The sequence below is a fragment of the Phyllostomus hastatus genome, unplaced genomic scaffold (genome assembly GCF_019186645.2).
Source record: "Phyllostomus hastatus isolate PE091 unplaced genomic scaffold, TTU_PhHast_1.1 phas_contig_65, whole genome shotgun sequence".
In the NCBI taxonomy this organism is placed as follows: Eukaryota; Metazoa; Chordata; class Mammalia; order Chiroptera; family Phyllostomidae; genus Phyllostomus; species Phyllostomus hastatus.
This window is the reverse complement of record NW_025333932.1, coordinates 2,821,678-2,848,759: the sequence shown is the minus strand read 5'-3', so window position 1 is coordinate 2,848,759 and position 27,082 is coordinate 2,821,678. Positions and strand designations below refer to the sequence as shown.

General features: G+C 39.6%; 1 protein-coding gene across 1 annotated transcript in view; it reads right to left on the bottom strand.

Annotated features, from left to right (window-relative positions):
• KCNB2 (potassium voltage-gated channel subfamily B member 2) overlaps positions 1-27,082 on the bottom strand; it is a 394,134-nt gene that overhangs the window by 8,047 nt on the left and 359,005 nt on the right. The window lies entirely within an intron of this gene.

The window sequence follows — 27,082 nt, the reverse complement described above, 5'->3', positions numbered from 1 at the left end:
TATATACAAAAACAATTCTTTGAGAGGAGCATTTCTGGTTATCTTACGACTAAAGATAGTGCTTTGATATTTTCTCAGTATATCCTGAAACAAGCTTTGTTTCGCCACTTACAATATATTTCTGTACTTGAAAGGATTTGATTTTAGGAAGCAAATCATTAGGCAGAGGCTTGTTACGAGAACTTTAATATTCGTAGTAATTCTACAAGAAGGGACCAACAGAGGCATGGGGAGACCTTTAATCTTACATACACTGTAATGATGAGGCAAACTCTTTTTAGTTAATTTGTCTTATGGAAGTCTTCAGAAGCCAGAGAGTAAAGAAACAGAGACTGGGTCAGCTTGGAGGAACATGAAGTCACTGCCTCTGCCAGCCCCTGAAGGGCAGGGATCATGGTTTGCCTCTCTGTGGACTGTTTCACTCCCCTTCCAAGAAACACAACATAAGTGCTTAGACTCTTTTCTTCAGTGTATGAATGATAGGCCTGGGGAGAAGGGCACAGTACAGAATGAGTGGAATGTATCCTTTCAACAGAATTTAATTCAACTTGATACCTCGACCATAAAAAATCATAGAGCACTCAAGGTATAAGAAATCTTTGAAATACCCCATTTCTTACTTTATAGATAAAGAAATGAAGCTTCAGGGAGTCTAAATAAGTGCTTAGGGAGGGAAGTGGTTGTAATATGGGACTTAGCTTCTGGGCAAACAAACTGGTGGTTAGCTTTTAAACACCAGTCTAGAAGTTGTTGTGAAGGTATATTTTAGATGTGATTAACACTTAAATCAGTAGACTTTGAGTAAAGCAGAGTTCCCTCCATAACTCAGGTGAGCCTCATGGAATAGTTTTGAAGGTCTTAAGAATGAAGACAGGTTTCCCAGAGAAGAAGCAATTCTACCTCAAGACCGGCACGGAAACCATCCCTGAGTTTGCAGTCTGCTTGGTCTGCTCTGTGTATTTTGGAGTACAGATTATTACAACATTAACTCTTACCTGAACTTCCAGCCTGTTGTCTTCTTGCCCTGTGTATTTCAGACTTGCCAGCCTTTACAATTGCATGGCCAATTCCTTAGTGTCTTTCTGCCTTTCTCTGTACACCTATGTATCTAGCTCTATCTATCCATCTATCTATCTAATTTATTTTATGTATGTGTACATGCATATATTATATATTATATATTATATTACATATTATATATTATATACTATATTGATTCTGTTTCTCCAGATAACTCTAATACAAGAACAAATATAATAAAATACATGCTCACACTTTGCAAGCTATAAATTTCTAAAAATGTTAATTATTAAGTTATTTGAGAACTTCCCAATTCATACATCTACTCCTGTTGGGCTATAAGAAGAATCCAGTTCCTTATTCTGTGTGACCTCAATGCTTAGATGATGGTTGTTTCAACATCCTGCATTCATGTGCATGGCATCATTAGGAGGGCCATAAGGACAGATGGTTCTCTTCCTTGGTGCATACTTGGTGCAAATGAATCAAGAAGAATCCAAGTTGGACTTTTCTTAACAGCTGCCTACCTTCTAAGATGCTGCCTCTTCTACTTAGCTGAGCTGAAGTGAACTCAGGAAGGTGAGCAGAAGGAAAATAAAGATCAACACATATTACTTTCTAAAGTCATACATAGATGGTTAACTTATGTTAATTATATGCCATCTGGATTCATCCCCAGTGGAGTGTGGGGAATTGGTAACTGATTCTGATTTTGAGACCCTTGTAAAGATTTTGTTTTAGTTCCATGTGTTTTCTAGCTAGTTTAATCATTCTATTCCTTATCAATCACTCTTGGTGGTTGAATTGGCTTGAATTTCCCCTCCAGCCAGGCTGGGACCTTTATTGCTTCCTGGGCATGTTGCCCTCATTCCCCTTCACCCCACCAGTCACTACCTCCTCTACTGTCCTCCATCTGCCCACATCCTGCCACTTCCCATGCAGCCCTCCCTGGGCCTCCAGATCCCAAGGTGGCCTGTCCTCTCTGGATGTTTGTGGCCTTTATTTCCTGGGTTGACCAAATGCACAGAAGGTGTCACTGACAGTTCTTGTGGTTATTGGAACTCACACAGTCTCCCTTGGTGGCCTTGCCTGTGCTCAGCTGCCACTTTGCAGGACTGTCAGATTTAGGAAATAAAAATACAGATGCCCAGTTATATTTGAATCAATTTCTTTTACAGGACAAGCCTATAGTAAAAAAGTATTCGCTGTTCATAGGAAATTCACCAGGCATTCTGTACTTGGTCTGGCAACCTTACCTCCATGGCATGTTGACCCAGAGGACAATCCCTGCTTCAGGTTGACCCAGGCAGATTCTCCTTCTCCTGGAAATCTGCAGTTTGATCTCAGAGACCTGGAGATTTGGCGTTGCTGGGATGAGTGCACATTATGGCAGTGTTCCAGAAGGAGGAGTGACATGCTTGCATTATGGGGAGTCTCAGTTTCTGCCTGAATAGTACTTCTCAGTACAGTGTCTCTACCCAACCCTTTAGCTTAAGTTGGCCAGAGTTCTGATCAGTTCTGTTCCAACCATAAAACCTTACAACCTTCTCAAATAATAATTTGATGATTTCATAGGAGATAGTTGTGTTTCTCAAACACAATCCTAGAATTATGGAAGGCAATGATTACATCTCTTCTACAGAATTTCTTACAGTACCTCACACACAGCAGGCACTTCATAATCTACTTTGAATAACAGAATAACCCAGACTTCTGGCCAAGATGGAGGTGTAGGTAGACACACTGTGCCTCCTCGCACAACCAAAATAAGGACAACAATATAGAGATAAAAATCAACCAGTACTGACAGAAAATTGAACTGTATGGAAGTCTGACAACCAAGGAGTTAAAGTAGACACATTCATCCAGACCAGTAGGAGGAGCAGAGTCAGGTGGAGAGGGGTCATGGCAAAGCGGTAGCTGGTAGACCCAGGGAGGCGGTGGATTGTGGAGGGGTGCAGCGCACAAGGCAGCTGGTGGACTGGCCAGTCCTACATTTGAATGCAGATAAACCAGGCAAAACTGGGGAGCAAGACAGACCATGAAACCCAGGGTCCCAGCGAGGGGAAGTAAAGCCTCAAAACACCAATTGAAAACACCTGTGGGGATTGAGGTGCTGGGATAAACTCCCAGCCTTATAGGAGGGTTCATTGGAGAGACCCACAGAGTCCTAGAATATACACAAACCCTCTCACACAGGAATCAGCACCAGAAGGGCCCAAATTGTTTGTGGGTAGTGGGGAAAATGACTGAAATCTAACAGAGAGTGGAGCAAGCGCCATTGTTCCCACTCAGACCCCTGCCCCACATACAGTATCACAACCCAGTGACTGCATTGACCTGCCCTGATGAACACCTAAGGCTCTACCCCTTATTACCTAGGAGGTGTGTCAAGACAAAAGAAAATGGAAGAACAGATCAAAACTCCAGAAAAAATACAACTAAGTGATGAAGAGATAGCCGGCCTATCAGGTGCACAGTTCAAAACACTGGTAATCAGGATGCTCTCAGAATTGGTTGATTTTGGTCGCAAATTAGATGAAAAAATGAAGGCTATGCTAAGTGACATAAAGGAAAATGTACAGGGAACTGATAGTGATGGGAAGGAAACTGGGACTCAAATCAATGGAGTAACTCAGAAGGAGGAAAAAAACATCCAACCAGAGAAGAATGAAGAAATAAGAATTCAAAAAAATGAGGAGAGGCTTAGGAACTTACAGGACATCTTTAAATGTTCCAGCATCTGAATTATAGGGATACCAGAAGGAGAAGAGGAAGAACAACAAGTGGAAAATTTATTTGAACAAATAATAAAGGAGAACTTCCCCAATCTGGCAAAGGAAATAGACTTCCAGGGCATCCAGGAAGCTCAGAGAGTCCCAAAGAAGTTGGACCCAAGGAGGAACACACCAAGGCACATCATAATTACATTAGCCAAGATTAAAATGAAGGAGAGAATTCTAGAAGCAGCAAGAGAAAAGGAGACAGTTACCTACAAAGGAGTTCCCATCAGACCGTCAACTGATTTCTCCAAACACACCTTGCAGGCAAGAAGGGGCATGGAAAGAAATAATCCAAGTCATGAAAGGCAAGGACCTACTTTCAAGATTGCTCTATCCAGCAAAGCTTTAATTTAGAATGGAAGGGCAGATAAAGTGCTTCTCAGACAAGTCAAAGAAGTTCATCATCACCAAGCCCTTATTATATGAAATGTTAAAGGGACTTATCTTAAGAAAAAGAAGATAAAAAACATGTATAGTAAAATGACAGCAAACAGAATTATTAACAACCTCACCTAAAACAAAAACAAAAACAAACTAAGCAAACAACTAGAACAGGAACAGAATCACAGAAATGGAGATCACATGGAGGATTAGTAACAGGGGAATGGGAGGAGGAGGGAGGGGAAAAGGTACAGAGAATAAGTAGCATAAAAGGTAGGTAGAAGATAGACAGGGGGAGGGTAAGAATAGTATGGGAAATGTAGAAGCTAAAAAACTTATATGTATGATCCATGGACATGAACTAAAGGGGAGAAATGTGGGTGGGAAGGGTTGTGCAGGGTGGAGGGGAGTGAAGGGGGAAAAATGGGACAACTGTAATAGCATAATCAATAAAATATATTTTAAAAAAAGAATAACCCAAAAAGAAGGGAGAAGTCCATCGACCTGGAGAAAATGAGAATGGACTTTGAAGAATCCAAATATTTTTTAATCACCCAAGAAAATAAGACAGGTTTCTAGTTATTTTCTGCTGCTTCCAAATGGCCCAAAGTTAGCCTAAAAGGTTTAACCACCAATAGAATTTTTAATAGTAGAAATTCATATTATAAATTGCTGATTTTATGGTAACAGACCAATAACATAATCTTTTCAAGTCCAGTCCAGTAACATAATCTTTTTGGAGGTTTGAGCTCTATACTTTTTCTTGATTCTTTCTTTTTTTTCATTATGCTGAGAAAATTGCTTTTTTCTTTTTTACCTTATTTTCTGAGAATCCTGCTTTTGACTGCATATCAGTTTGGGATTTCACCCTCATAGAAGGGTATATTTACTTAATGAAAAGTGCTGTAGTCCTGACCAGGTGGCTCAGTTGGTTGGAGCACTTGGAGCACTGTCCTGTACAACGAAAGGTTGTGGATTTGATTCCCCATCAGGGCACATATGGAAGGCAACTGATTGATGTCTCTCTCTCTCTCTCTCTCTCTCTCTCTCTCATCAATGGATATCCTTGGGTGAGGATTTAAAGAACTGAAAGAAAGAGAGAAAAAGTGCTCTATTCATTCTATATCACTTTTTTTTTTTTGCTTAGTATGACTTGGAACCTGCAGTTAATCCAACCAGAGAAGGCAATGATAGTTCCATGTATAGATCTCGGTAGACTCAAGTTTGTTCAATTAAATGTGAAGCCCCACAAAAGAATTAGTAATGTAGGTTATCTATTTAAAATTACTTACATGCATGTACACCCACACACCCACACAAGAATACACACAAATATACTCATTTATCACTCTTTCATGCAGCCAGAAGTAAAGCATCACAAAAAACTAATGAAACATGTCATTAAAATATATACTTAAGAATATTGCATATTCCATTTAATGTTTATTTGTAAGTGTAATTGTTAATACCTTGTCTATATAAATACACATATTAGACTCATTCAGACCTAGAAGAAAAGAAGCTTCCCTTCTTTTTTCAGTTCTTATTAATTTTCTAGTTCTTTAAAATGATAATTCATGAGAATTTCAGGGAGAAACAGATTTTGAAAACTTAGTGTTTTGAACTTAGAGTACTTACAGTTTTATACAGAATCCATAACAGTCTTCCTTTCCCTCTTGGAAAAATGTTTTCATTGCTCTAAGAAGAATTCAAATCATACATCTTTTTGAGGGGGAGACCTTAAAGGATGGGTAGAAGTTTCTACCCAGAAAAGGGGATCAAGGCTGAGAGGAGAGGTACCCAAGGGCTTCAAAGCCCAGAACATGGTTTGCTCAGAAAGTTCCAAGTAGTTTTGCATGACTGGGCCATCCATAAGGAGGCATAGCATGGAGGAGTCCATGGTGATTCCAGGGTTAACTCCAGAGAGTACCAAGAGAGAGAAAAGAATGTGAAGGATGACTCCATTTGTGCAGTGCACAAATTTCACATCCTTGCAAAAGCCCTGGTTTCAAGGAGTTGAGTAGCTTGGTATGCAGGTGGAGGCATGCAGGTGGAGGCACAAATGTGAGTGTGGTTGGGGCTCTTCTGGGAAGTTAAGCAATGGATAAATTCTGAAGAATACTCAATGCAATGATAATGAAGAGTTTGGTGGACTTTCTTCCAAAGACCAGTTTTCTAAAAATGTGGTCCTCAGACTCACAGCATTGACTTATGTGGTAACTTGTTAGAAATGTAAATTCTCAGGCCCTGCTCCGACCTACTGAGTCAGCAACCCTGAGGAGGGGTCCAGCAATCTGTGTTCTAGCAAGTCCTCCAGGTGACTCCAATGCTTGCTAAAAGTTGAGGGATAAAAGCCACCAACCGATTTTAAGCAAGGGAATGGCCGCTCAGATCTGCATTTTGGAAAGATCGCTGACCGCAACATGTGTGACTGGGGTAGGGGTGCAATGGAAGACAAGAGATGTTTCTACTGCAATGCAGTAAAAAAGAGAATATGTTATAAAATATTCATGATGTGGAATCTCAACCTTACTCACTATGGAGATGGAGAGTCCAGGAGTCTCTCATGTTTGTGACTAAGTTTACCAGGGAGATTAAGTAGCTCTCACATATCTCCATTACTATCTCATTCAGATAGAAAACTCAAAATGATCCTTGACTTGCATCATCATTTATTTCTGAGAGTAATATTTCTTCATATTACAGATATTCTAATAAGAATAGGTTTTGAAATAGAAATAGAGATATTTCTGCCCTGGCTGGTTTGACTCAGTGGATTGAGTGCTGACCTAAGAACCAAAGGGTTGCTGGTTCAATTCCCAGTTAGGGCAACATACCAGGGTTGCAGGCCATATCCTCAGTAGGGGGAATGTGAGAGGCAACCACACACTGGTGTTTCTTTCCTTCTCTTTCTCCTTCCCTTCCCTTCTTTCTAAAGATAAATAAATAAAATCTTTTAAAAATAGTCTTTTAAAAAAGAAATAGAGATATTTCTGTCTTGGAATGAAACAACGGTCTATTATCCATGAAAACATTATGACACACACACTCTATTATTTGCCGGAATTAGTCTGTTTTATAAAATGTTACCTTGCATGTATATTCAGAAATCAAACGGGGCAAAGACAAGTTTAACAGCCCATTTATACTAGCTGCTCCTTGAAAGCATGCTTATTTGTTGAATTATTTCTCCAACCCACTCCAACTTTCAATTTCTGCAAGGAAGTCTTCTAAATTTCCCAAATTAAAGTGCCATTAAAAACTGGCTTTGTTCCTTGGACACTTAGTTGGACTCATCAGCTCATCAATCACCATTAACAGAGAATTGCCAGAATTTATTTCCACTATTATCCCTATATCTAAAAACAATGTCTCAGCAGCTTCAAAGAAAGAAAAAACAAAAGCCCTAATGCAATCATTATTTTTCTTTTTAAGGAATCTCTGCAGTAAACCTCTTCTGAAAAGTAGTGTTGAGGTCAACGTCATTAAGACCATATTATAGAAACACCAGCAAACAGAAGACCTGCGAGGGCCTTGCTGAAATGCAGCATCTCTGCTGAGGGAAACGTTTGAAGAAAGCCAAGCCCAGTGGCCAATGAAGACAACTTGTGATTCACTTTACATTCGCTTGTAGTGGTGGGCTGCTGTGCTGTCTCAGGGCCAGCAAGCAGCCGCAGCTCACTGAGGGCTTCTGTCACATGGATGACAGGGGCTCTTTGTGATAGGAAGCCAAACATCACAAACAAGGGCCTTTAATGGAGTGCAATTTGGCTCCTTTTGACAGCTGCAGTTGGGGACCATGATTTCAACAGCCTCCAGAGTTTCTGTACTTAGCAGGGACTGAGCAGGTATTTACTAGACAGAGAGGTCCTGCTTTTTACAGCTGTAGAAAATGGGGACATTTTCTACAATCACACAGACATATCCCATTATCTGTATAGAGTTAATTTCTATCTTGAAGGCCACTTAATTAAGGCCTTGTGAATCAGAGTGTGATCCTCAAACCAGCAGCAGCACTGAGGAGCTTGTTGGAAATGCAGGACCTCAGGCCCACCTCAGACCTGCTGAATCAGAGTCTGTTTTCACAAGAATACTGAGGGATTCTTACACACAGTTAAGTTGGAGAAGCTCTGTCCTCAGACACAAATGTATTTAGAGGCTCTTTCCTAAATTTTTAACCTGTGGATCTCAGTTCTTGAAACGGGGTTGACTGTAAGGCCTTGTGGGTTTTTTTCAACACTATTCAGAGGTTCTGGGTAGGCAGGTGCAATTAGCTGAAAAATATCTCACAGGTGATGCTGGAGTGGTCTCTAATCCCACACAGACCTCCTCTCCCAGCCTGGGGTTGACAGCTATTGCTTTAAACACCTGCACATAAAACAATTTGGCTTGGCAGTACAAAGAATGCTGGATGAGGAGTCAGAAGACTTGACCTTCTGTCTGGGTCTTTGTTACAATATCAACTGCATGACCTGAGTCAAAACCCGGAGTCAAGGTTTCTTCACTTATGACTAGGGATAATTATGACAATTTTATTTACATGAATAGACTGTAGTGATGAAGTTGTTAATGCATGTGAAAGTGTTTTGTAAATTATATGATTATATAAATGCCAATATTTTCATATGAATTACAGAGTTTGGGGCAGAATTATTAACTAGTATATAATTTTACAGGTTGAAGAACTTTATTCTTACAACTTCCTGTTGGAAATTAGTGCATTCTTTCCTTCAAAATGTCCGTTAAGTCCATTTCTGTGGATGCTGGTGACTGACCTACAAGTTACATTACTAGATTAATGCCTAGTCCTTTTGGAAAGTCAGCATTCTGGACTGACTAGTGTCCCTCCAAAATTCATGTACCTCCTGAACCTCAGAATGTGACTTTATTTGGAAATAAGTCTTTGCAGATGTAATTAATTAACATAAGGTCATATCTGATTAAGGTGGCTGCCAATCCAATGTCTGTAAAAGAAGGCTATGAGAAGCTCAGAGACACACCCAGAGGGAAGAAGTAACAATGGAGGCAGAGATTGATCAGGGTGGTGCCGCTAGCAGCCAAGGAATTCCAGGAGTTGACAGTAAGCACTGGAATCTGGGGAGGGGCAAGGAAGAATTTTGCCTTAGAGTCTTTGGAGGAAGAGTGGCCCTGCTGACACCTTGATGGCTTCCAGAACTGCAAGAGAATAAATTTCTGTTGTTTTAAGCCACCTAATTTGTGGTATTTTGTTAGCAAAATCCTAGAAAACTAATTCAGTCAGGTTGTATAACTTGACACATGGTCTGGTCTTTCATGAGGGGTGGGGCTAAGAATGCTCAGAGCCAATGCACGCACACTCTTCAAAAGTAAATGTGATTTGAAAAAGAGATGGAAGTCATAGAGGTTTTGAGCCCTAGTCAGCAGGAAAAACAGTTTAAATTGGGAGGTTTACTGTTGCAAGTAAGTAGTTATGATTTGTTAAGTAGGTAATTAATACCTGCATTCTAACTAGCAGCCCAATACAAGTTAGAATACGTGGGTCCACGAGCTGTAAAAGTCATTTATACCAGAGGACTGTAGGAGAAAAATAAATACGGAAAAACTACAAAGTAACAGATTAAAATGGTAAAGTTAGCAACAAGAAAGTTCCTGGTGTTGGCAAATTTAAAAACTCAAAATTTAAAACACTTCCTCTGGTGGTAGATTATAAATGAAAAGTGTTGGGGGATCCTTTCGCTGTTGTCTATGTAAATGAATTATTAAATAAAAAGCACCAGTGAGTGTACTATGTTTCACAGTCTCTCTGTTACTCAAGCCCCTAGTACGCAGGTCCTACCTAAGCTTGGTGGCAGGTATCTATGAAGAGCTCCTAGAATAGTATTTTTCTTTTTAACTTTTACTTTTCGATTACAGTTGACATTCAGCATCATTCTGTATTAGTTTCAGGTGTATAGCATAATGGTTAGATAATATATACTTTACAAAGTGTTCCCCCCGATATTTCCAGTACCAACGTGGTACTATACATAGCTATTACAATATTATTGATGTATTCCCTATGCGGTACTTTAAATCCCCATGACTATTTTGTAACTATAAATTTGTACTTCTTAATCCCTTCAATTTTTTCACCCAGTCCTCTAACACCCCTTTCTTCCAGCAAACAACCATCAATCTGTTCTATCTATGAGTTAGAACAGCACTTTTCAAACTGTGAGTAGCAACCCCTTTTGGGTGATAAATCAGTTCTGAGAGTCATCATCAGTACTTAAAAAAAAGTGGAAAAGAATAAGTAAGAATATAACAGAAAATACCAGGAAGGATAAGTAATGTTTTGTAAAAAGCTTCTTGATATATATACACACTGGACCCTAATTCCTACACCCATATAATAATAACAAGAATGGTTATCAGTAAATTGTAATTATTATTTTACTTTAATGATCCATACAATGACAACTTGATCCTAGTGTTTCCCAAGCTTTGGATAATTTCCATCAATGGAAGAGAAGATAGGCTTCCTTCTATATCCTCCCAAAGGACAGAACTCTTAGTCTTTCAACATTACTTTGACTTAGGACTCTGATGAGTCATCTGCCTACATATAGCTTCTGTTTACATTCACATTGATCCTTTCTAAGTTCTGATATTTAGATTTCTGACCTATTATTTACTATGTTTTGCACTGCTATTGTTATTTGGGTTTTGAATGGATTCATGATATTTCCTATGCTATAAGCTGGGATGATGAAGTTTCATTAATTACTAGCAAATCTATTTAGCGAATCTTTGTTTTAAGTTTATAAGCATTTGCTATAAGAAAATGCCATATACTAAATTGTGCCCAGTCATTACTGCCATTGTAGTACATTTTAATTAATTTCTGAATTAAAATATTAAATCTTTATAGAAGTAATTGTTGGGGAAATATTAATTAAAACCACAGTGAGATATAACCTCACACCTGTCAGAATGGCTACCATCAATAAATCAACAAATAACAAGTGCTGGTAAGGATGTGGAGAAAGGAGAACACTTCTGTACTGTTGGTGAGAATGCAGACTGGTGCAGCCACTGTGCAAAGCAGTATGGAATTTCCTCAAAAAATTAAAAGTGGAACTCAGTGATTGCACTTCCGGGAATTTATCTGAAGAAACCTGCAAACTAACTCAAAAGAATGAATATACCCCTATGTTCATCGCAGCATTATTTACAATAGCCAAGATTTGGAAGCAGCAGCTGTGGGACATTTACACAATGGGATACTACTTGGCTGTTAAAAAAGATTCTACTCTTTGCAACACCATGGATGGCCCTGGAGAATATTATGCTAAGTGAAATAAGCAGTTAGAGTGGAGTCTAAGGAACAAACTGACCTAATAAGCCAAATGGAGACAGACTCATAGAGAGCAGGCTGACAGCTCTGGTAACAGGGTGGGGTAGGTGGGGGTGGTTGGTGAGTGGAGGAATTGAATGAAAAAGAAAAAAATTATGGACATACAACAACAGTATGGTGATTGTGGGGGGACTGGAGTGAATAGGGTGGAATTGGTATAACAAGGATAAATGGTAAGGGAGAAATATAATAAAAAATAAACAATTAAAAAATTTAAAAGAAGTTGACATTATTGATAGACCATTGATTGATACTGGTTTCTAAATATTATGTGGAATTTTCAATTGTATGATTTGTCTCGTAAAAAAGACTCAACTTTTGATTAGGTAAATGTTTATTTATCACATAAGAGTGATATATGACAAATAGTTAACATTAAAACGATTGATTCCATCTTTTTAAACCAAAACCTTAGTTGGTATGTCATGTTATTTCTTTAAGTTAATGGTCTTTTCTTTTTAATGCTCACTGAGGATATGTTTATTGATGAGAGGGAGAGAGAGAGAGAGAGAAAGAGAGAGAGAGAGAGAGATGTAGATATAAGAGGGAAACATTGTTTGGTTGCCTCTTGTAGGTACCCTGACCAGGAATCAAATCTGCAACCAACTGAGTCACCTAGCCAGGGCAAGTTAATGGACTTTTTATTAGAAAGAAAAATAAAACAATCAGCATTTACAACTTGGAATGGATATAAATTGTAATTTCTTGAACAGCAATGGTGATGGTTGTGCTGAAGTCCATGGCCACTGTCTACTTCTGTTGGCTCCAAGTCACAGTTCAGAAGGTTTTGAAACAGAGAGTCCAAAGATGCTCCCTTGGTAAAGTTTCTTTTTAAAAACTGGTGTAAATGAAGACAGCCTGACACCCATGTCACTCCAGTACGAGGAAGACAGCACTAAGCCAACACATGTGGGCATGCCACAAGCATGTGTCAGTGTCACCATGGGTCAGGGTACATGGAAGCACAAGAGCACCATCCTGCCAGTCTAGGGTTACATCTAGATAGTTTATCCTTCACGCAGAACTCTACATACATCCTGAGGTAAACCAATTTGAAATGTGTTTGCTTTCAGTAAACCAACTATGATGATTTATATTAACAAAGTGAACTAGAACCCATTTGAATAGGTTTTGAATTTGTTTTTCATTTTTTGTTTTTAATACAAATGCCTGACCATGTTGTCAACCAGCATGTATGAGAAACTGGCCAGCCCAGACAGTGTATTCATCATTAGCAAATGAAACTAGAAGGAGTCCACTAAGTGCTTCCTTATCATTAAGTTAATATAAGGATTTATACTGTAAAACTGATGTGTAGCTTGATCTTTAGGGAATAGGACCACCAACCAATGTATGCAGATATTATGTGTGTGTGGACAAAAGGTATTTTTGGCACTTTTTGGAACCACCCTGCCTGGTTTCAGAAGCTGTAACCTCCCCATGGCTAAGGCTGAGTGAGAGACCTTCAGACCATAAGCCACTAAGGAGACAAAGCTTATCTCCCTGGCAGGAGTGCCACTTCTGCTCCTTTTTCTTCACCCTGCCTGGCCCCCAATGCTTGATCAGCTAGCCAATGATGGGTAAGATTCCCCAAGGGTGGAATGAGCTAAGATAGGCATGATCATGGAGAGGCCCCAGGGAAGGACTTGGGGGCTATGGAGAAAGGGGGTGATGGGCCCTTGCCCTTCAGCTTTGACATAGCCTGAGTTTTCATTCTGTCTGTGAGAAGTCTCCTAATCTCTTGGCTGTCTTTCTTCCCCTGTGTGACTTACGGCTGAAACAATGACAGAGGGCAGTGCAGCCCGGTGCTGGAAAGGGTGGGTTCCCGGGTGATAAGGCCTAAAAAAGAATATATAAAAATCCTGTGAAACCTGGTTTGCTAAGAATGCTCTCAATTAAATGATAAGGATCTGGGCAGGAAATGAGTTTGTTTCCCAAAGTTTTATAGCCCCTTGGCTAACAGACTATGACTCAGAATAAGCCTTAGTAATTTTTTGTATGTTATTTATTGTTTGATTCTTACTGCCTGGTAATGATTAATGAGCTTTACCTATATTTCTTTGCAAAATGAACCCAATAAAAGCCCATTGAGGAAAAGGCTCTTGGCCCTTCTCCTTTGAGAGATTGGCCACCTTTCCTCCCCAAGCAGATCATGTCTTGGTATACTTATTCTCATCTGTGGTGGCTGGGGGCCCTGCGGGCAGAGCACCACTCCCCACCCAAGACATTCAGTTTTGCTACATAGAAACAGAATGAGTAAATTATTTTTTTGCAAGTGGTAAGTAAAACATTCTATTTGATTCTTCTAGAGGGGAAAAAAGGAGTTGAAAGTAGGTCTTCCCATGGCAGTCATCATCTGTACAAACTCTTCATGGTTGGCTTGTCCATCTCCATCAATATCTGCTTCCCTGATATGGTGAAACATATGCACACATACAAACACATGCATTCATCGACTTCTTCATCTATTAGTTTTTCTTCTAAGTTTGTCATGGCATGATGTAGCTCTGCCACACTGATGTAACCATTGCCATCCTTGTCAAAGACTTGGAATGTTTGGTGGATTTCTATTTCACTGTCTGTATCTTGCCTTTTTCCAGCCACCATGGTAAAAAATTCTGGGAAGTCAATGGTGCCATTACTGTCAGCATCCACTTCATTGATCATATTCTGAAATTTAGCTTTTGTTGAGTTCTGACCCAGTGACCTCATGACAGTGTCAAATTCTTTGGTTGTGATGGTACCATCACCATCTTTGTCAAATAGGGAAAAAGCTTCTTTGAATTTAGCAATCTGTTCTTCACTCAGCTGATCATTCACGGTGCAAAGGAAGGTGGGAAGAGCAGAGGAAGGTAGGGTGGCTGCACCAGTGCAGGGGCTGTGATGGAAATGGTGCCACTGCTGCTGTTGATGCTGTGGCCAACGTGCAGGGTGCACTGGGCTTGGTGCTGCTGCACTGCCACCTGGGCCACTGACTAACTGCAAGTAATGGTGCCATGTCTGTGAGACTGCCAGCACAAAAATCTGTAGGTCATGTTTTGTATTCAAATTCCAGTTCTGTCATTCACCCAGCTATAAGACACCTATTCTTCAGGCAGTAGAGCTGATAAAAATTAAGATTAGAGCTTAAATATATAGAGCACCTAATAGGAGCTTATTTAGTGATGACTACTGCATATATTCAAGTTTCCACAGAAGACATGTCTACAATGGTTCCTAGTCAGTAAGGCAAAATTCAACCACCAGAATATTTAAAGATATAAAAATATACTGATGATATTATGACACATGTCCAGATAAATTTTATATATAGCCCAAGCATTCTCATGTTTAAATTTCATATTTTTTAGGTAGCAGTTTGTCAGTGGTTGACTTACATGTGGTCACCTTGTCACAACCTCTAGACATGGCTCATTTCCTGTCATCTATAAAATATTCACCAGCTGTAAAGAGCAGTGGGAGGTCAGGTGTGAAAGCTGCCCCACACTCTCTCCTTCCAATGGCAGGAAAGAGTGTCTGCTCACATGTCTATGTTCTGGGTGGCATACAACTATTTTGAATCATCTTCTAAAGAGAAATCTCTCTTGATCTCCATAGTGGAATCACTTCCTTCTTTGGTTTTCAGAATGGGTTTTCTGGAGCCTTGGGTTCTGTGAAATGCCTTAGATGGCCAGCACTGAAAGGTGATAGTGGACAGGGCCATGGGAACCCCAACTGTGCCCCAGATCAGGCAGAGCTATCCTTCCATGCAGTGCTACAGATGCAGACATGAAGAAGTGAATATTTTTCATAGAAGCATTTTGAGTCTGGTGGAACATGTGCACACATAAAAATGCATGCATACAAATACATACATATGTATATATAACCAGCTATATCTCTCCTTTGTAGATGATAATACTGATAAATATTGCTAGCTATGGTTGAGGATCTGGTAGAAAGGACCTACATTGAGTGATCAAAAGCCCTCTCTCCACTGGTCACAAATAAAGGGCTATTTTATCGGTGACCACAGCTGTTGTTTGCAGAGTTGGTTATTGAGCACAGCTTTTTGTTTTAGGCTTCTAGTCCTTCTAAGTGCCAGGCAAGTTTATATATGCCAAGGTGCTAAAATTTGACCTCCCCAAACAGGCAGAAGGCATGACGAAACACATTATATTGAGATAACACATAAAACAGCAATCCAATGAGCCCCGGCTGCCTCTAGCCAGCTGTGCCACATTAAATGGCCTCTAGGAGGCTGAAGGTCTGGGCACCAGGAGAGACAGAATCATCAGTTTTCTCATAGTACCAGAGTATTCTTTTATGGTTTTGGATCATTTACATAAACATAATCAAATACACAAAATTCATTTTCCCACATTACTTGCAAACTGGTTTAGAATTCCTTAAAAAGCATTTTCTAGGATTTTGTCCAGGTCTCAGTACTCAACCCAAAGAGTGTCCACTGAATATGTGTGTTATCCTCATAAAATTTTTATGTATGCAAATGCAAATCCAACAAATGCCATCTGTGGCCCTTAGAGTTTCTCGATCTGATTTCCTGAGACATTAAGCTGAGAGAAACAAATTTTAAGCTTTCCAGATAAATAAAAAAGTTAACATAGTAATAATAGTAATAAAAACCCCATGATATCATTCCCATAGCCCATCCTCTCTTTGCATAAATAGAAGGTGTTTGCTTCTGAAAGTCTAAGCAGACACGAGGACAAAAGCACCAACAGATGATGAGTTAGCTCCATTGCAAAAGACACAACTTTGATGCTCCTTGATCTTTTTGCTATAAAGCTCATCTCCTAATGATACGGTTGGGAGACTGTCAGGTACCATGTAATTGGCAGAGAAACAAAAACACCAACATTCACAACAGAGATAGGCTGAAGAGAGCTAATTTGTTCTCTGTAAAACTGTGATGAGAAAGGTTGAAAATAAGAACGTAACTGCCCAATTGTACATTGGCATCCCAGGCCAGTCTGGGAGACGAGACATAGCAGGGCAGCTTTTATTTATCCTAGGTACGTGTCAGCCTGCTTTTCCTTCTGCCCCCTGCACCTTCTGTGCCTCTTGCCTGCCAGGGCCAAGTTCTCAGATTCTTCGGAGCTGCTCAGGGCTCCCCAGCATACCACTTGCTGTGGCTCCCCTCACTTCCTGTCCCCCCTCTTTTTCCATTGAAATATCTGTCCAGCAGCCTCTCCTTCCACTGCCTGGTCTACCAACCTGATTCTACTGTGTGGGTCAGATAATATCTTATTGCAAATGAATGTATTCTTACTAACAGAATTTCTGGCAATGAGAATAATTTTGATTTGCTGAAGCTTTAAATTATATACAAAACATTCACCTATTATGCTCAATTATGCTGATATTCCTGGAAAAATATGTTTTGGTACAAGAAACCATCATTCTGTCAAAAATTTATCACTTAACTAAATGGTATAAAATGTACATATTTTTTTCATCATCTCAACCCCATAGGCAGAATAAAAATTCTGCTTGAACTGAAACTTGAATACTTGGCCTTACTCGTGTGGCATATAGTCGTCAATTAAGGACATTTTAAATAGACTTGATTTATTGACTAGGTCTCAGGCTTTTAACTTTGTGATTTACTCTTTATTTTCAATAAAATGACCATATGCTCATTTAAGAATAGTATAAATAAATTCCCTGCCATTTATATTGTCTGTTTTTTGGCTTTTAAAAAAAAATCTGAACAATATAATAAGGGCAAGATCTTACATATTAATGACTGCTTTTAGCTAACTGATTATAGTATTTACTCTCTCATTCCACTGGAAGTATATTTGGTTCTAAGTTCAACATCTTGATTCCTGGTTTCTCTTAGCATAGATGGGTTTATTTCACTTTGATTTATTCACTCTCTGAACAGTTAAATCATTTCTCAATGTCAGCACTCATCAAAAATGTCTCACAAGGAAGTGCTTTCCTTATTAGGTTAATGATTTACTGTTTTTCATGTCTAGATGCTTCCATTGCAATCAACAATCTTTTATATTAAACTAAACTTCTATAAAAGCACATGAGAATGAAAGTGATATCCAATTAACCTGTAATGTAAACAAATTAATATGATTTCTTTGCAGAAGGTTTGAGGGGTTCACAAGATCTCATGGATTCTCTCCAATGGGTCTCCTGATTTAGTAAGAGTTTCCTGGGGCCAGTCCCACATTTCCAACCTCTTGGGTGATATTTCCACCTACATATCCACTGGTCCCTCTAATTCATGATGTCACCTTCCACCCCACCTTCCTGCAACAAATCCCTCTTGACTGTTTTATTTGTATTAGTATTAGTTCTATTTCTATTTAGTTCATTTTTTTTTCACCAGGGAATTAAAGTGTTTTTCTCCCTGTTCTAATATTCTATGTCTATACTTATATTTATATATAACTCTTTACCCTAAAGCTCCACATCCAAGTTCTTAAGTTCTAGTTATTCATTCTTCAAGATTCTTTTTTCCAATCCATCTCCTCAGCCCCATTAATTCAGCTGCTTAACTTTTCATTCCTAAACAATTGCATTCCTAAACAGTTAAACTCTAATTGTTCAACTACCTATTAGTTTGTCCATTTTCTTTCTGGGGATGAAATGGATGTGGGAAAAGGGGGAATCCAAGGAGTGGAGGGTGCTTTTGTTGCCCTTACCTGTTTCACTTTCCCAGTGGCTTCCTCTTACCATCTTAGAGATCAGTCATTTGTCTCATTTCTCCCCCTAGACTACAACTTATCAATAGTCATGACAGATCTGACTAAGAGCTGTTTTCTCGTGAGCTCCAAACACAATGCGTGCTTCATAAATAAAATTTAATCAACAGTATTCATGAATTTATTTTTGCCAGTGGTGCATCTCAGTAACTGGCTTCATTCTTGATGCCCATGTACACATCTCATCATCTTGTTCTAAATTCTCTCACCCCCACAGATGACACTCTTCTGTTTGGATTGCTGGATGGCTGAGTCACTTTTGTGTCATCCAACTGCACTTCCCATGTAGGCAAATTTTCTGTAACTCCAGATTCTACATTGAAACTAAAACAAGCAAAATAAACAATTGCACACCAACAACCCAACTGAGAACTGTTTCTCCTAAAGCTATCATGGTTTTTCAATTATACATGGTTATGGCTAGGGAGTTTAGCAGCTTTGAACAGAATCCAAAGTGTTTTAACTGATGACACTAAAGCAAATGGGTGATGTTGCCATCCCCCAGCAAAATTTCTCCTTCTCCTACACTTTATTTTCTTTCATTTATTTTCTGCATTTCTTCTCTCTGAACTCTTTCTCCTAGACAAAATTTAGAAAAGTACTATTTTCAAAATACAATTCCACCTTCAACCAGTGGATGTGGTGTAGGAGAGAATTCAAATGAGTACACGTTCACAAAATTTTTGAAGGAAGAGTGTCACCTCTAGGCAAACAAAGTAACATCTGAGTTCCCCAGAGGAGACAAAAATATGTCATCTGAGCAGACAAGATCTGATTCCTAGGAGCATCCAGACTGGATGGGAAGCATCTGACTAGAGGTACCCTGAGACACTAGAAGGATGAGCATCTTGGCTCCTGGCCTCTGAGATGGGAATGCCTTGTGGGAGAGGGCTCTCCCTCACCTATCCTTGGAATGCAGGTGTTTAATCAAGGTTGGTTGGCTTGAAATGTGAGTAATGAAGGGCCCCAGGGACCTTTTGCCCAGCCTGGTGTTTGCCTTACTCAAGCACAGTGAATGATGCAGGATGCTAAAAAGTAGCTTGGTATTCCTATAAGGATGAGTAGAGATCCGTGCTTGAGTTGTTGGATACATCTCACTCTTTTCCTTTAAAAAACTATTTTTTAGAGAGATGGGAAGGGAAGGAGAAGGAGAGAGAGAGGAATTCTGATGTGAGAGTTCAACAGTGATCGCTTGCCTCTTGTATGTGCCCTGAACCCACAGCTCAGGCATATGCCCTGACTGGGAATCAGATCAATGGCATTTGGCTCTGTGGGGATGATCTCCAACCAACTGAACTGTACCAGTCAGAGGTCGCTTTTTTCCTTTTAAAATGTAATGTTCTGAGGGAAGGTACTGTATCTTACTATCATACTGTTCATATCAAATACATATAAATAACAATGAGAATCACCATCTTAAAAGAAATGATGGAAATTTATGAAGCGAGGCTCATTCTTACCAGTAGGTGTCTCTTTTCCATCATGCTCTCCCCAAATTTGCCTAGGTTTCTCCTGGAAATACAGATGTTACATAAAAGGCATCTTTTCTTTAGAAATTACATAAAGAGAAGATATAAAATGACTTCTCTTTTTATTTGTATTCACTTTCACTCTGAATTTGGACTTGCTTTGCAGCACTGGTTGCTGATAATGTTGTCAGGAGTTTTCAAGACAATCTCCCTTTTCATTCTTTGGTACTTAAATCAGCTTTTTTTGCCAGGCTTCATCTCACTCCAATTAGTGGTGCATTTTGGAGCAAAGTAGCAATAACTAAGTTTCTAGGTATGTGAGGCTTCTCAAAAGGTCAGACTCTTTCTTTTAAACATTTTATTCCCTCCCCTTTAAATGAAGCCCTGCTTTGAATGTCCTTGGGAGTTGTCTCCCGTGTTAATTTCCCAGAGATGAGAGCACTGAAAGTAACTATGTACCCTCAGGCTCCAGACTACGTGGGTCCAAGTCTTGGCTCTGCTTCTTATTATTTGATTGATCTTCTTGGAGCTACTTACTAATTTTGTGCTTTAGTTTCCCATATATAAAAGGGGATAAGGAGGATACTAGTACTTTGTGATAAAGTTGTTATAAAGAATAAATATGATACATCTAAAGTGGTTAGAACACTGCATGGCATGCGATAGTGTATATAAATATCTTTTATATATACAGGATATATATGATACATATTCATAACCATGACAAATAAAAGCTAGTTCCCACTTGGCTTAGGTGAACTGAATTCATAAGGTTACTAGAAGGGGTGATCAACCTGTGGCTTGAGGGCCATATATGAGGGCTTTTTTGCTTATCAGTGGTGGCAACTATCACAAAATTTATGCATCGACCTTTTTTTTGCTCATCAGTTTTTGTTAGTGTTTGTATATTTAGTGTGTTGTTCAAGACAACTCTTTTTCCAGTGTGGCCCAGAGATGCCAAAAGGTTGGACACCCCCGTGTATAGGGCATATGTATACCTTCTTTGTGACTTGTTTCTCAAAGGCTATGAAACTATAAATACTGTGGAGGTTTTTCCTGAAGTAAGTTCTTCACACTGCCCCAGTACTCCCATAAGGAGAGAACCATCAGCCAGCTTCCACCCATCACAACCCAGGAAGCTCCTTTCCATGTGGAGTTGGATTTCATGCTTTGAGATGTTCCAAACACAACTTGAAAAATGGAGAAAGTGAGATTAATAGGAAATAAATCAATGGGAAAATGATCCACCATGAAGATTCACAAAATGATACATAAAAATGTTGATGAAATAGCCCAGCAGCTACCCTGATTTTCCAAGCAAGATTTGATGAAGGTATAAACTATATGGAGAGAGATGTTTAATAGTAACAACCAAGCACTTACATGCATCAGCTCCTCCTTGCACCTCACACATTTTAGGATAGGTACTATTATCATCCTTAGTTCACAGGGGGAAGATGAAAGGCACAATGGTTAAGGCCATGCACAGTGATAAATATTCGGCATATGTTGATTCATGTTGCCCTCCTCATTACAATATCAGCTGATAGTACTGTTGTCCTCATTATAAAAAGTGGAAAACTGAGGCACAAAGAAATTAAGTAAGTTGCCCACAGCTGGCATGTGACAGAGCCAGGATTTGAAGCCAGCTAGTCTGGCCCCATGACAGCTCTGTTAAAGAAAGAATTAGTGCAGCAGTTCTCAAACTTGAGATTGAGCAAGAAGAATCACTTACTGAAAGTCATCCCATTGAGAAGAAGCTGAGAATTGGAGAGGACTGTGATTGCCTGGGAGCACCTGGCTAGAAGTGCAGTGTTGGCTCGGGGATGCACAGCACAACAGCTTAGGAACCGTAGTCAATAATACTGTAATAACCATGTGTGGTATCAGATGGGTGACCACTTTGTAAGTTACACAAGTGTCTAATAACTGTGTTGTATATCTGAAAATAATATAATATTGTACATTAACTATAATTAAAAAATAAAAAATAATAATTAAAAATGATTTGAATGATAAAAAGGCAGTGCTGGCCAAGGAGAAGGGTCCTGGCTCTGGTTTGATGAATAATGTGTCTATATACTCTTGTCTAAAAATGAATCATTTGGTGCCTGTTCCCTTGACTGTTAAATTTTCAGGTGAAAGGATTTGAATGGTGTGTGCCTGTGTATGAATGAGTGTGTGTGTTTGAGGGGAAAAATTGTTGCTAGGTTTCAGGGTAAAGGCCCTAGCCCAGATTAACCAACATGTCCACACAACTATAAGTAAACCTGAGTGCCAGTCCTGAATCTGTGTGCTTTCTGTGTCAGTGTTATTGGGAAAGGACAGCTGGTTTCGAATCCACTGAAGTCATTGCGAAGAGCCTGAAATTGGGCTTAGAGATGTAGGCTGTTGTCAATTTCTGCTCAAGAGAGACTTTCTAATGTTCTAAGTGGGAAAGTGAATTCTCCACGTGAGTATGCATGCAATGCAGAAAACTGCCACAGATGCTATATTGGGTTTAATTCCTTTTCAAAACAACCTTGAGAACAGAATAAACACATTATGTTTGTATGGTGTATTCGAGAAGTCTCCTCTGTAGAAAATGACTTTAGAATGATCATTTTTCCTTTCCTATGCCAGCACCTGACAATGCCCAGTAAAAAGCTAGAATGGGGCATCCACCTGAGACCCTGAAGGTCTTTTTGTTACATACTGAACCAGAGTGCTGGGGCAAAATCTAATTTCTACTGTCAGGAAATGTTTTTTAACTTGCTCTTATGCCCTGTGCTATTTTTAATAAAAAGTGTTTGCATACTAAGTAATGACCTATGTCTAGCAACTTCTCTCAACCTGCTGTATCTTTTGCCCTGCCCTTCAATTAAACTGTTGTCTCAGGGGTCACTGATCCTACCTATCCCAGAATTCAATGTCACTTTGCAGCCCTTACTTTTCTTGACTCATTAGTAGAATTTTACTCTACTGATGGCTTTTCTTCTTGAAACCTTCCCTTCCCTGGGTTTCCATGATGTTACAGCATCTCTTCATTTTCCTCTTACCTTTTTGGCTACTTCTCAGTAGCCACCGTGTATATTCTTTACTTATCCTTTCAATGTTGGTGTTCTTTTTTCTATTCTATTCTATTCTATTCTATTCTATTCTATTCTATTCTATTCTATTCTATTCTATTCTATTCTATTCTATTCTAATTTCATTCCATTCCATTGCATTCTATTTTATTCTAATATTCCATTCCATTCCATTCCATTCCATTCCATTCCATTCCATTCTGATATTCTATCTTAGTCTAGTCTCATTCCTTCCAATGGTTCCAAATATCATCTATGCCCCGGTAGTCTTTGAATCTACATTTCCAAGGCAGATGTTCCTACTGCCACTGCCTTCACCACTAATGAGTTATTTGAGGCTGGATGCTTTACAATATTACTTCCTTTATATCTCCCCCAAATCCTGTTAAGTAGGTAATATTGTTACCCCAGCTTTTGATGAAGAAATATTTTTGGTAATGTAATGTCTAAGCTCACACAGCCCCAAAGTGACTTGCACCTAGGCCCCCTGACTCAAAAGCCCATGTTGCTATGGACTATGCTACCTGTGAATGGCCATCAACAAGAGGAGTCACAAAAACTATTGAAATCTCTGTCTTTAGTTCCAGACCTGTCCCATGGCTACTTTTTAACAAACATCCCCCAGACTGAATTCACCATCTGTCTTCTGTCCCTTTCTCCATCCCACAGTGATGCCAGTATTCTCCATGTCTCCTCTCTTCTTCCCTTCTCACCCAATCAGTCCTCTAAGCCTGACAACTGATCTCTTAATTACCTCTCCTATATATTTATTACTCTTCACCCCTTTTGCCATTCCCTGAGTGTGGGTCCTCATCATTTCTTGCCCAAATTAATGCCTCAGCCTTGGAACTCCATGTCCTGCTCCTCTGAGTGTACTCTCCACATGGGTACCAATCAGTGTTCTTAAATGCAAAACCATCCTCCCACAACCCTCACTGTAAAGCTTCATCCTGACATGGACTGTAAGGCACTGTGTGATCTTGTTCTGGCTTACTGTCTAAGCCCTTGTCCACCTTCTGCCTCATTTGCCTCATCCTCTACTCTCATCCCCTACCTTCCACTCTAGAATTCTTCTCCTCCCTCTCACAGCCCTGCTTTCTCTAGTCTAGGAGGCTGTGAAAATGCTGGTCTCTTTGCCTGGAATGTTCTTCTACCTCTCCCCCATTAACTCACCTCCTTATGTGGATTGTAGTTTAGGTCATGTGTTCTTTGAAACTATGTGTCCCTTAGAACCAGCTTGGATGTGGCTCCCCTGTGTGCCCACAGCTCTGTGTAGCTCTCCTAGCAGGATACTTACCACACTGAGCCACCCCTACTCATCTGCTGCTGATTGCTCATGAGCCCCAGAGCTTTGCAAAGATAGTGCCATGTCCATGTCCTCCTTTCTGATCTTTCCATTCCCACTTCCTGGTATATGGCCAGTGCTGAATGAATATTGGTTGACTGTCTGACTAAACCTGGAGTGCCAATCTTCCTGACACTGTCTGAAAAATGGCCGGAAAGGAACATAGCAAACTGTATTCAGCTTGTATTGTCACATGTGTCAAGTCCATTTGGATCAGCCCTTGGCTCAAGGAACCTTTTGCTGTGTGGGCCCCTTGGTAAGGGAGTTTTATGAGCCAGGCCCCACTCTCTCTACAGGAGGGGGATCATCTTTTGGAAGGTATTCCTTGCAAAACTTATTAATCTTCTCAGAAAGCATAGGGATGGCTGAGCCACTGTGACTCAGCCCCTCACTCTTACTGCTCTGCACCTGCTGTCTTTGTAAACCCCATCATCCATACACAATGGGGGCCACTGCAGCACTCTCCTGCTCTTCTTGCTTACAGATTCTCCTTTCCTAGGCTGTCTACTTCCTGTTACCTTGTGGAGCTTCCGAAACCACTAGGCTGATCATTGTTGTTTCAACATCTTGGTTTGCTTCCTGTTGCCTACAAGATAGCATTGCGGCACTTTAGTAAGGCTATTGATAATTCTTTCCCAAACCTAATTTTCCATGCCCATCTATGCTCATTTTCCTATAATAAGCTATGAGCTCTTGGAGGAAAGAAATGATGCCTCATTCATCAATCCATCCATTCATCAGCTGCCAATCAATTCACCAATTAGATAAGCCTTACTGTGTGCCAGGCACAAGAATAAATTGGTGATCAAAGTCAGACATGATTCTTATTCTCAAGGTGGGGAGATAGGCATTAATAAAATAATCAATAAATGAGTTTATTTATAAATAAACATGTTCTATGAAGGCTGAGGGTCTATAGAACAAAGAAGATACCTAAACTGGGGGTCAGGGATGCTTCTCTGAGGAAGTGATAGTTTATATGAAGGATAAGGAGGGGTTAAGTAGGGGGAGCATGTGAGACAAGTTTATATTCCTTCACTGTTAAGAGCTTTTCCCTCAGTGCACAACACAGAAGAGGCACTCAATAAATATCTGCTGAATGAATCAGGAATGGTGGGAAAAAACACCTAAGAAAATGTCAGTTTAGACTCTGTCCTATAAATCAAGTTGTGCTGTGAGATTCCAGGATGTGCCAGAAGAAGAGATGAATATCCTTTGTTCACATGGAGGATGACAGTTCCTCTAGACAGGAGTACAAGGTCCAGGGTCTCAGCAGGCTGCAAAACAATTGCTTCTCATCTCGACTCAACTGAGAAGGTAAAATTGAATTGAAAGTTAAATGAAGAACTGATTAATTCCAGATGTACACCTTATCACATAACATCCAGGGTACACTAGGATGAAACTTTACAATATGTCTGTTGGGTGCACAGACAGTAGGGAGGCCACTTGGGGCTACCCTTCTATCTAAATTACCAAATCCAGTGGCATGTGAGCAGAGAGTTCCTGATGCTTTCAGGCCCTACCTTTGGCATAGTCTGATTTTGCAGCCCTTTACACACAGCTTTAGTTTGCTATTCATGCAAATTTTTGTGTTCAGTGAATCCTGGATTCCTCCAGGTCAAATTTCTTTTAAGTTTGCATGACACCTTCTTCAGGCAGGGACTTCAAGCAGGGCATGTCCTGTGCCCTGGACTGACTTTATCTGCTCAATCCACCTCTCCCTTTGCAGAAAGTACAGCGTTACTTTTTTGAAATATAATTTAAAATAGTTTATTAAAATTGCAACTTGTTTTTAGTTATTGAAGGTGCTTCATGGTTGGTTCAGTTTTTGTAAATAAAAGTAGCAAGGAACATACGTGTATACTTATCAATTACCTATTTTCACTTCCAAGCAAGGAAACATTGGTTTGCTTCTCTGCTATTAATGGAAGCATTCTTATAGTGGTACTGATTATATCTAGGGTTAGAATATAAGGAGATATGTCCTTGTAATCATAGACACCAGTCATCATAATTTCCTAGGAAGTCCTTCAAGTACAGGAAATACGAGATCATGACTGGTAGTTCTTGTGGCAAAGTCTGATGTTTATAATGGAAAGCTTAACATTAATTAGAAAGTAATCAAATGACAAGGCAGTCTTTGCTGTTGGGAAAGATATATTTTAAAAAGTCAAAACATTGTGAGTCACTCTCTTACAATGCAATTCTGTTTTGTCTCTACCTGGTTAATTTGCAAACCACTTCTACTCTTAGAAAAGAAATTATTTTTACATAAAAGCACTGGAGCAGCTTTCTTTCACTATACAGTTTGAATTCTACAAAGTATCTTTTAAACTCTTGAATATTTTAGTTGTAAAGAAGCTGAAACACATAATTTTCTAAATTATCTTGTTTACTTTGACCTAATCCAATAACTAACAAAGATAATCTGAACCTCTGCCTGGAACTGTTTTAGATGCTAGCTAGTGTCGTTAAGATCTATAAGGGAATAAAAGGCAAAAGATTCATTGGCTTCTTAAAATAGGAGGCTTAGGTTAAAAAACTGTAAAAGGCTCAAGAAATTAAGGCAACAAAAATGTATGCTATTTAGTGGCAAAGAACCAGCAAAAGGCATAATGCCAGGTTCTTTATTTTTTCTTTCCTCCCAAAAAGCTTCTTTAAATACAGTGACAGAGTTACTTTATACAGACCTGAAGCCCAAGGCAATTACATGAAAATGCAAATTGTAGCTCGTAGGACTTCCTGACAACTTAATAAAAGCATCAAAGGGAAGAAGAGAGAAAACTGAATGGCATCTTGCTTATGATGATGGAGGACAAAGGTCTTGCTAAGGGTGAATCTTGTGGATTTGGCCAGGAATTGCCCCCACTAGGGACAGTGGCCCTGAGGGATTCCACACTCCTTTACAACCAC